This window comes from Carlito syrichta, unplaced genomic scaffold (assembly GCF_000164805.1).
Source record: "Carlito syrichta isolate Samal-C Ts95f unplaced genomic scaffold, Tarsius_syrichta-2.0.1 Scaffold288567, whole genome shotgun sequence".
NCBI classification, from domain to species: Eukaryota; Metazoa; Chordata; class Mammalia; order Primates; family Tarsiidae; genus Carlito; species Carlito syrichta.
The window spans coordinates 41,326-50,966 of NW_007232663.1; the positions used below are offsets into that span (position 1 = coordinate 41,326).

Here is a 9,641-nt window from a genome sequence, read left to right on the forward strand (position 1 = left end):
GCTAGGTCACTACACTTGCTTCTATATTTCAATTTATTTGTAGATCTCTTTAAGACCTTTAACTAAAATGCACTTTAAGACATGTAAATAAATAATGATAATATCCACTCACTATTTGAGTCTTTTTCCTCAGAAGTATCACTAACTGAAACTTAAATCTCTCCATAGGCCTTCTAGAGTATTACAGCAGAAGATAACATACGATTTTGATCTTATCATGAAACTATTATCTGAAGGACAGTTAAGACTTTGTGTTTCCCAACCAGTTCATCTCACATCATGACTTATGTTTTTAATTCTGAAGTCTATCTCTTTAAAACCTTTCTGACTTCCAATTTATCAAAGAAAGCCTTTTATAGTTGCTTGGATTGCTCCAACAGATTAGTGTTTGATAAAATATAATTTAAGACTAAACATGAAAATGTTTCAGGTGGTGGGAAGTCCACTAGCCAAGGCAGGGGCAAAACGTCACTATATTTTATGTCAGCAGACTGGGGCACTATCCATGGTATACATCACAGGAGGTTCCCATCAATGGGGGTCTCCCCTAGAACATAAGTTCATCGGGAAAAAGTCGATGAGGTTATTAGTTATTACATTCCTGCTGAAGATTTCAGCGGACTTGCTGTGATAGACTGGGAATATTAGTGACCCCAGTGGACTTGGAACTGGAATACAAAAGATGTCTACAGACAGAAATTAAGAAAACTTATTTCTGATATGCAAAAGAATGTATCAGCTATTGTTATCAAACATTTAGCCAAAGTGACCTTTGAAGAAAGTGCTAAAGCTTTCATGAAGGAAATCATCAACTTGGGAATTAAGAGCCGACCCAAAGGCCTTTGGGGTTATTATTTATATCCCAATTGCCACAATTATATTTATGCCCCGAACTATACGGGGTCATGTCCAGAAGAGGAAGTTCTGAGGAACAACGAGCTCTCTTGCCTGTGGAACAGGAGTGCTGCTTTATATCCTTCTGTTGGCATCAGGAAATCCCTTGGAGATGGTGACAATGTTCTGCGTTCCTCACAGTTTCGGGTGCATGAATCCATGAGGATCTCCACCATGACATCCCATGACTATGCTTTACCTGTATTTGTCTACACAAGGCTGGGGTACAGAGACGAACCCTTATTTTTTCTTTCTAGGGTAAGAAGCTCCTTGCCCACTGGTGGGGAATTTCTTCCTATCTTTATGAGAGACTTTTCTTTGATAATTGTGCTCTTAGATGAATTAACTCCATTTATTGGTCTGTTAGTGAAGAGTGTAATTCTTCCTTGACTAGCCATCCACTTAGACTATTAATTGATGCAGGTTGAAAGTTGATTACCTTATCTATTTATTTACAGAACGAAGTCAGGTAGAAAGGGATTAAAGTGAGTTACCTGCAACAACTACACTTCTATCTCCCCATCCTTGACCTCACTTCCGGCAGTTGGTCATTTTGGAAGTATGTTGGCATGATTGTCAGTGAACAGGTTAGAGTGTCAAAAAGGATATTTTTAAATGTAGGGCTTGCACACGGATGTGGAAATGAAATTGAAGGGAGTCCTGCTCTGGCTTTACCATCTCAAATGCCAAGAGGTTTTTAAAAAAGATTTTCTTTGCAATGTACAATAGCAGTTTTGATAAAAGGTACAAGGGAGGTACAACCATGTGAATATGTGTAACACTACTGAATTACACACTTAAACATGAATAAGAGTAAATTTTATGCTATTTTTTTCCCCACAAATCATTTGTTTAAATTTTAAAAAGGTGTGAGAGAGGTGGTAGATTTGCTAAAAGCAGTCTATAGATGTATCCACCTGGGTTATTCTTGCCCCTATGACCGCAGTGAGTGGAAAGTTGCTAAGAGGTCTACATTCATTATTTTAATCACCAGTAAACAGTTTTATAACTCTGGTTAAAACTTACAGATAGAAGTTTGATTCTGTCTGCTTATTTTACAAGCTGTGTATGCTGCCAAATACCTCATGTACATCATGAGGGTGACTTTTAAAATAGGTAAACTTTCAGCCAGATTTTTCTCGCCCTTCCTCTGTCTTTGCTAGTCTGGTCCTTTAAATGGAAACTTCTAGGGAAAGTAGTTGGCATGCTAACCTTTGAATTTGGATAATTATGTGTAGTATAGTCACACTGAGAAGACCTGAGACTTGTTCAGGCCTTCACATAAACAGTGTTTCACGATATTACTAAATACAAGACATTTAATATGTTTTAATGGAAGCATTTCTTCTCTCTTCACCATGACAAATTTCAACTTGTTGACATGTGTTAAAATAAAGATGCTCTGAGCATTAAGCATCCTAAGGAGAAGGCTTAGGAAACACCCAGGCAAGGGCCCTGCCCTGACCAGTGGGTATTTGTGGAACATCTATATAGAGTATATTCATCAGAGGAAGAAATGATGTGTAGGTATGAATATGGTAAATGTTCTGCCTCCAATATCTTTCATGAGATGAGGAAGAGGGAAAAAAGTTTTATGGTGAACTGATATTCATATCTTCCAGAAGAATTAGCAATACATAACTGAATGAAGAATGACAGGAAATCAAGACTCTCTGGAATGTTTTTAAAAATTATCTAAATCTTTACAAAATCATCTTGACTACTCTGGAATTGAATCGAGAGTTAAATACCACCTTCTTTTATAAAGTTTTTCCTTTTCTATATTTGACTCAACCAATTCCTTTCTTTAGTGATAATAAGTTTACCTTTGGAAGACACAATAAACTTTAAGGGACAAAATGTTCATTTCAAGAGATTTATTTAGCTTATTGGAACATTTTGTGAACCCAGGTAAACTTTCTTATGTAGCTACGGTTTCAGAAATACTGTGTTCCCTCTCTGGAAAAAAGAAGCACCCTTTCTCTTTGTAAATGGTATGCTATTCTCAAGTTTTTAAACCATAAATGTACTCATCATTGTATCCTATGCATAATAAAAATCTGCTGACAAATGTTTTAAAACCTGATATTCATCTGTATCAAGATCTAAGTAATCATTAATAGTATCCATTGATGACCTTCCCAATGGTGCCTGCATTTTAAAACATGCACATAAAGTTAAGATTAGAAAAAAGACTTACCTGTAAGTAATACATCTCGTAACCTCCCTGGAACCTCAATGCCTCAGTGTCTTGGTGTACAAAACAGGACAGTATTACCTGCCCTACTCACCTAGCACAAGTATATGAGAAAATGCTTATGAAAATGTAAAGCATGAAAGAAATAGTTGTGGTGTGTCTATCACTTTTTAAAACTGGTATCAAAGGCTTAAACTGAAATACGGAATATTTAAGAATGAACTCTCAGGCAGCAACCATAGCTTGAGGGAATAACATGAAGGCAATAAAACCTCCATTCACATCAAAGATTGCCTAAATCACCTACATATGAATGCAGTCTAGATGCAACCTGATGTTGTGCTTCTTAAAGCTTTATTTGTTTAGATGGACAGATTTAGGGAGTACAGGTGTACAGGTGCAGTTTTGGTACTTGGATATATTGTATAGTAGTGACGTCTGGATTTCTAGTGCACCCATCACCTGGATAGGGAACACTGTACTAGTAGGGAGCTTCTTATTCCTCATCCCCTCCCACCCTCCCAGCTTTCAGAGTCTCCAGCATTTATGATTCCACTGTGTGTGTCCATAGGTACACATTGTTTTGCTCCCACTTTTAAGTGAGAACACGAGGTATTTGACATTCTGTTTCTGAGTTATTTCGCCACAGATAATGGCCTCCAGTTCCATACGTGTGCTGTGCTTTAAAAAAAAATAACAAAGGGGGTTTCTTTGGTTCTAGATTTAAAGATGTGTACATTCCAATAAATAATTACTGCTCCCTCTGGTAGTGCACACAGGGAGTTCACTAGTAAGTCTCCGGCTCTCCACAGTGGGCACCTTTCTTCCACGCTCTCTGGTATCCACTGGAGATGGACACATAAGTGAGAAGGCTGAGTCCTCTGGGTATCCCTATCTTCTGCTGCTAAACCTTGATTTGGGTCCAAGAAACATGGGTTGGGGCAAAGCAGACTTTTGCCACACTTTTACCTGGGAGATTTATTTTCACCACCTCTGCTTATATACCTCCTTTGCAGATTACTGCTTATTTTGAAAATTTACTACACTCCTAGGTAAATGAGTTCTAGGTACAGATACAGTTGAAACAATAGGTAAAGAAAACCACTCTCTGGTGCTGAGTTTATCTTTAAGGGCATCACTCAGGACTCTCAGCTGCAGTCCATCATCTTCGTGGTCATCCTCATTGTCTACCTTATTTTCACCACCTCTTCTTTGCTCTTTTCTTTCTCCTTTTGTGTGACAACATCCATGTGGCTCATATTCTCAACTGGTCCCAATCTACTTCCAGAGGCATCTTGTATGTGATCCGTAATACTCACTGGGTTGTGCTCTTGTGTTTCTGATCCCTCAAACATAGCTGCTTTGTGATTCCTTCAGCACCCTGCTCTCAGCTAGGTGACAGTGAGCTAATTTGATGAGAAACTAATTTGATAACTCATTTAACATTAGCCTCAGAAGGTGTGGCCTTTACCACAAACGTCTGTAACTCCCATACTCACAGAATAGAGCTCAGTAACCTATGAATATGGATTAATAACCTATAAATACAAAATGTAAAGGCTATGTCCTCCTGTTTGATGATGATGTCTTAACCTAAAGGAGAGCTCTTGGGGATTTCTGCCCCTGAATTCACTATGTGAATATTACATCACTGTTTTCAGGGAAGTTTCAAAGGGAGCACAATGAGGAATTCTTCTCTCTCATGTTTTTTGCCAAAAGAGGCAATGGACATGGGCCCAGCAGAGTCTACAGTTTGGGTGCTGCATAGACAGTATTCATTGTACCAATGAGCCTTTTCAAAGTCCTTTCATTTACACTCTCTTATTTAGACCTCATAAAACCTCCTCCCCTTCCTGTCATGTCAGCTCTGACCTGTTCGGCAGATACTGTGGTCATAGAGGATGGAAATAAACATGAACCTGAAAGGGAAATTTGTTTAAACCAAAATTTTTTTCCCTTTAGGGGAAAAAAAAAAAAAACTTTAAGAGCTGAATTTGTAAAACCTTTGAATGGTGGACTATAAAAGTATCAGATAAAGAGATTTGTCAAGTTCTGATATTAATATGAAGAGCACAAGGAAAAATACAGTTTGAAGCTTTGCATTTTCCACCAAATCATCCATATTCTTTTCTAGCATATGACTGGTGGAATTCAATCTTGGAGTCAAAGGCGAATAGTTAGTATCCTAAAGAGTAGGAGAATATATTATAATCTAATAAACTGGAAAGTCAATGACATATGTTGAACTCTTAATTTTCCCCATGAAACAGTCAAGATCCATGTTAATCTTTAAACATGAAAACAATAATCCTTTAAGATTATAAAATTAAAATTCTCTCTGTTGGAATCTTGCCTTCTTCTCTCTTAACCATATTGCAGAAAATCCTGGTAACTTTTCCATGGTTGGATGAGTCATTAATAAAGCCCATTAAGTCAGGTACTTTGAAATTAAACACAGGTAAATTTAGTGACCAAATATAAAAGCTGGGCCAAGTCAGAGCTTGCAAGCCCTTGGCACTGCTTGTTTGCCTGGCCTTGGAATTGAAATGACACTTATCTGAGTCAGTAAAGTTCTGCAGGAACATGTTGCAAAGTTGAAAAGGAACCTGGTTAAGAGGATTGCATTTGGAGAAGGAAAACTTTTGGATTCTATTTATGGGTCATGTACATAGGAGAGGGTACCACCAAAAGGAAGGAATTATCTTTTGGAGGGTGGGCCCCTTGTAGTACAGGCTTCCTCCACTAGGTGAGTGTTCTAGGAACCCATTGGCATTGGTGTACCACATAGTGTTGTTGTGAGAGGCTGCATTCGGCTTCAGTGAATTTTTTTTGGAGATTATTTCAATGAATTTGTTAACACACTACACTGAGTGTTCAGCAGTTATTGACCCCAAAAAGCATGACCCCCATACCCAATCCTGCCAATTCACTTGATCCTGCCCCAAGTGTTTCCCTGTATAAAAAAGTCCTAAAAGGAAAATGTTTTGCACCGTGTAAGAGATGAAGCAAAAAAATGGCAGAAACACTAAAAGACATCAAAATCGATGAATCTTAAAATTTTTGAGCAGGGCAAAAAGCATCTTAATTAGATGTATTGCATCAAGTGAAGAGTACTTTGAGGGTGACTACAGTTTAAACATGTGAAAATAAATACACAATTTTTTAAGATAAATTCCTGGTTTTTTGGGTCCCACTTTTATGAGCTGGTTTGTGGGCATATGCCTCCAACCAATTTAAGTGAACAACTTTTGATAACTGTAAATAGGCTAAGTGTCTCCAAAATAATATCCTGAATGGAAAAAAAACTAAGTTTTCCTTTAAAAATATTTACATATTTTTGCATATGATTATAGAGTGTGATTTTGAGTCTTGGTTCATTCAACATTTGAGTCACTCTAAGAAAGTGGATTATATGAGCTCCATCCCAGCCCTATTGTACTGAATTCAGCTCCTAATCCCAATTCCTGGTGGGTAGTTTTATTCAAATTCAAATTAGTAATGAACTCTACTCTCTTACATCTAGCAAGATCTAGTCAGTACCATAGGAGAAAGTGCTGCCTTGGGAGCTGCAGGCATTGTTATATGGGGAGACATGAATTTAACTTCATCTGAGGTAAGTCAGTACCTTGAAGGTATATTTAATGATTTTTAAAGTATTTTCTCTTTTTTTTGTTTTGTAATCTCACTCTAACAAAGGTCTCAAGGTCCCCATGATAAACCTGCCTCAGAATAAAAGTCCAAAATCAGTATCTTATACATAGAAAGGGCTCGATAAATATTTACTTTTATAAAGGGAGTAATCATCACACTGACATTTGATGAATATTTACTTTGTGCTGAAAGATTTTGTTGTTTTGGATTTACTCACTCACTGGTCATGTGAGGTCGTGACACTCGTTCTCATTTACAGCCGGGGAAACTGGAGAGGGAACCTAACCAGGTTAACAGCTGTTTAGGTTACTTAGCAGGGGAGCTGGCAATAACCACACACAGTCTGAGGCTGGTACCCTTGTATGTAACCACTACATAAAATGTGATATCCTATTTTGAGAAGCAGAAATAGGTGGTAACTTTTAGATCTCCACATTGAAGTTATTTTTTTCTCTACAGAGAAATCAGCTGAAAATTAATAGCATTTAAAATAAGATGTTTATCTCTTCAAATTTCTCCCAGCTAAAACATAATTATTCCAAGTTTTTCTAATTCTACCCAGTCAACATTAATCACAATCTCTTCTGTATTTCCAGATGTCATTTGTTTATATTTCTAGAATGCATCATATTTTTCATTGACTATAATACTAGTATCCTCAACACTTTTTGTGAAGTTGCATATTTTGCAAGTCCATGGTAATCTGATATTATTCTTAGAACTTTATAGACTCAACCTGTTGCTGCTGAGATAGTCTTCATGAAATGATTTATGACTATGCCCAACTAGGAGAAGTAGGTAGAAACTGAGAGGATCAATTCCTGACTTTCCAAATGTGATATTTCTACTCCAGCCCCCACGGGGCCCAGGAGAAGAGCTCCCTCAGGAAGGTGGGAGCACAACCCAGACAACCTCTGTTTAGAAAATAATAGGAACCACGAACACGAAAATTACATAGTCAGTCTGTGAGGTATTGTTTGGATATAGACTGTTTCCCCTGTACCTGGTTTCTTCGTGCCTCCTCGCTCAGAGAGCGGTCTCCAGTCAAGGATGGTCTCTGAGGGATATGCATACTCCCAGTAATGAGTCGTGGGATGCTGGTGACCATGCAAAGCTGAAAACAATGTAATTGTCACTTACACACTGAATAGCAATTTGAATGATTAACATGATTATAAACTGGGTTGCTATACTGCCCTGAGGTACACATTCTTCACTGATCTGCTGCCACCGTTGCATTCTGTAAGTTTTAATAAACCAATGTCTTTCCCTGCAAGACCTTTGGGAGACTTCTTTGGAATAAGTAAACATTATGTGCAAGCCTTCTCATATTTGGGGTTACTGCATTGCACATTCTTACAGGCTCTCCTGTGTTTTAATTGTATATGGAAATGTAGGACCCAGGACAGTTGCTATTTGAGCATAATTAACAGGAGAGCCCAGAAAGCTGCAAGTTGATGTTTGACAAGAAATGGTGAAATATAATGATTCAGGTTCTGACAACCGTGGAGGCACCACATACCTGGAAAGTGTTCTGAGACAGCAGCTCTGGCATGACTTCTAATTTGGGTGTGTTCCTCTTCTTTTCACACCCGTTAACTTGGGAGATCGGTGGGGGAGTGGGATGTAAATCGGAGGAAGGCAAGGTTGTATATGCTGATTCTGGGGCCCATTTGCAAGTTTGTTTGCTTAGCCTGCCTGTCGCATACTCTCCATCTCTCCATCTCCTGTCCCCTTTCTGATCTGGGACTCATGTGCCATCGTGCTCTGGAACCTGAGAGTTCACCAACTGGAACCAAGCCATTAGGTTTCAACTGAATCCAAAGAACCACCTTGTGAGTCTAGAAGCTCTATCAGTACCAGGAGAAACACTAAACCCCATTTGTTTTTCTCCATTTCTAGGGCAATTGTACAAAGGTGAAGCAGTTTGTGAGCTCTGATTTAGGGAGGTATATAGTCAATGTGACCAAGGCCACTGAGGTATGCAGTCTTCACCTCTGCAGGAATAATGCACGGTGCATATGGAAGATGTGGAAAACTCCCAGTTACCTGCACTTGAACCCTGTAAGTTACCTCATAGAGGCCTCTGAGGACAGGGGATTTACTGTGAAAGGAAACATGTCTGATACAGACTCGGTAGTGATGGCGGAGAAATTTGTCTGTCATAGTTATCAGGGATATGAAGGAGCTTATTGCAGGGAAAGGAAGACAGCTAAGGCTGCTCCGGGCTGTCCCCTTTTCCTAGCTCACTACTAACACTACGCCTGCTTGCTTCAGCAGGTTATCAGAGCATTCATTCATGAGGTAATTGAGTTTAAAGGGAACTACATGGCCTCTGGAGTAGTCTCTTAGGGAGTACTCTCTTAGGGAAGAAACATTTATTTTGTTGAAAGGTATTATTACTATGTTTTTGATGCAATTATTTAATGACACAGAAAAATAAAATCATTGAGAGGTATTATAAAGAGACATTATTACGAAGTCTGACAATTAAGTACACAAACTCATCCTAGAAAATGTGATCCATACCTCATTGCTGAATATCGCTATGTTCACCTTTGAAGTACTCCCCTTGGGAAACTATACACCAACACCAGCCCCTAGTCCACCAGTCAAAACAATTTTGGAACTCTTCTTTTGGAATGGTCAGCATGGCATTCATTGTATTACCCTCGATGTTCTGAAATGTCTTCCTTTCAATATTTCCTTATCTTCAGGTAAAGGAAAAAGTAATTGGGGGTCAGATTAGGTGAGTAAGGAGGGTGTTCAAACACAGTTAATTGTTTACTGACTAAAAATTCTCACACAGACAGTGATGTGTGAGCTGGTGCATTGTTGTGATGCAAGAACTCCTTTGGGATCATTTTGGCATACAACTTTTCATGCCAAGATTTTCAGT

The 9,641-nt window shown here is 38.5% G+C and overlaps 1 pseudogene; it reads left to right on the plus strand.

Annotated features, from left to right (window-relative positions):
* The first annotated feature begins 217 nt into the window (after window positions 1–217).
* Window positions 218–9,045, plus strand: LOC103255877 (annotated as a pseudogene).
* The last annotated feature ends 596 nt before the right edge of the window (window positions 9,046–9,641 follow it).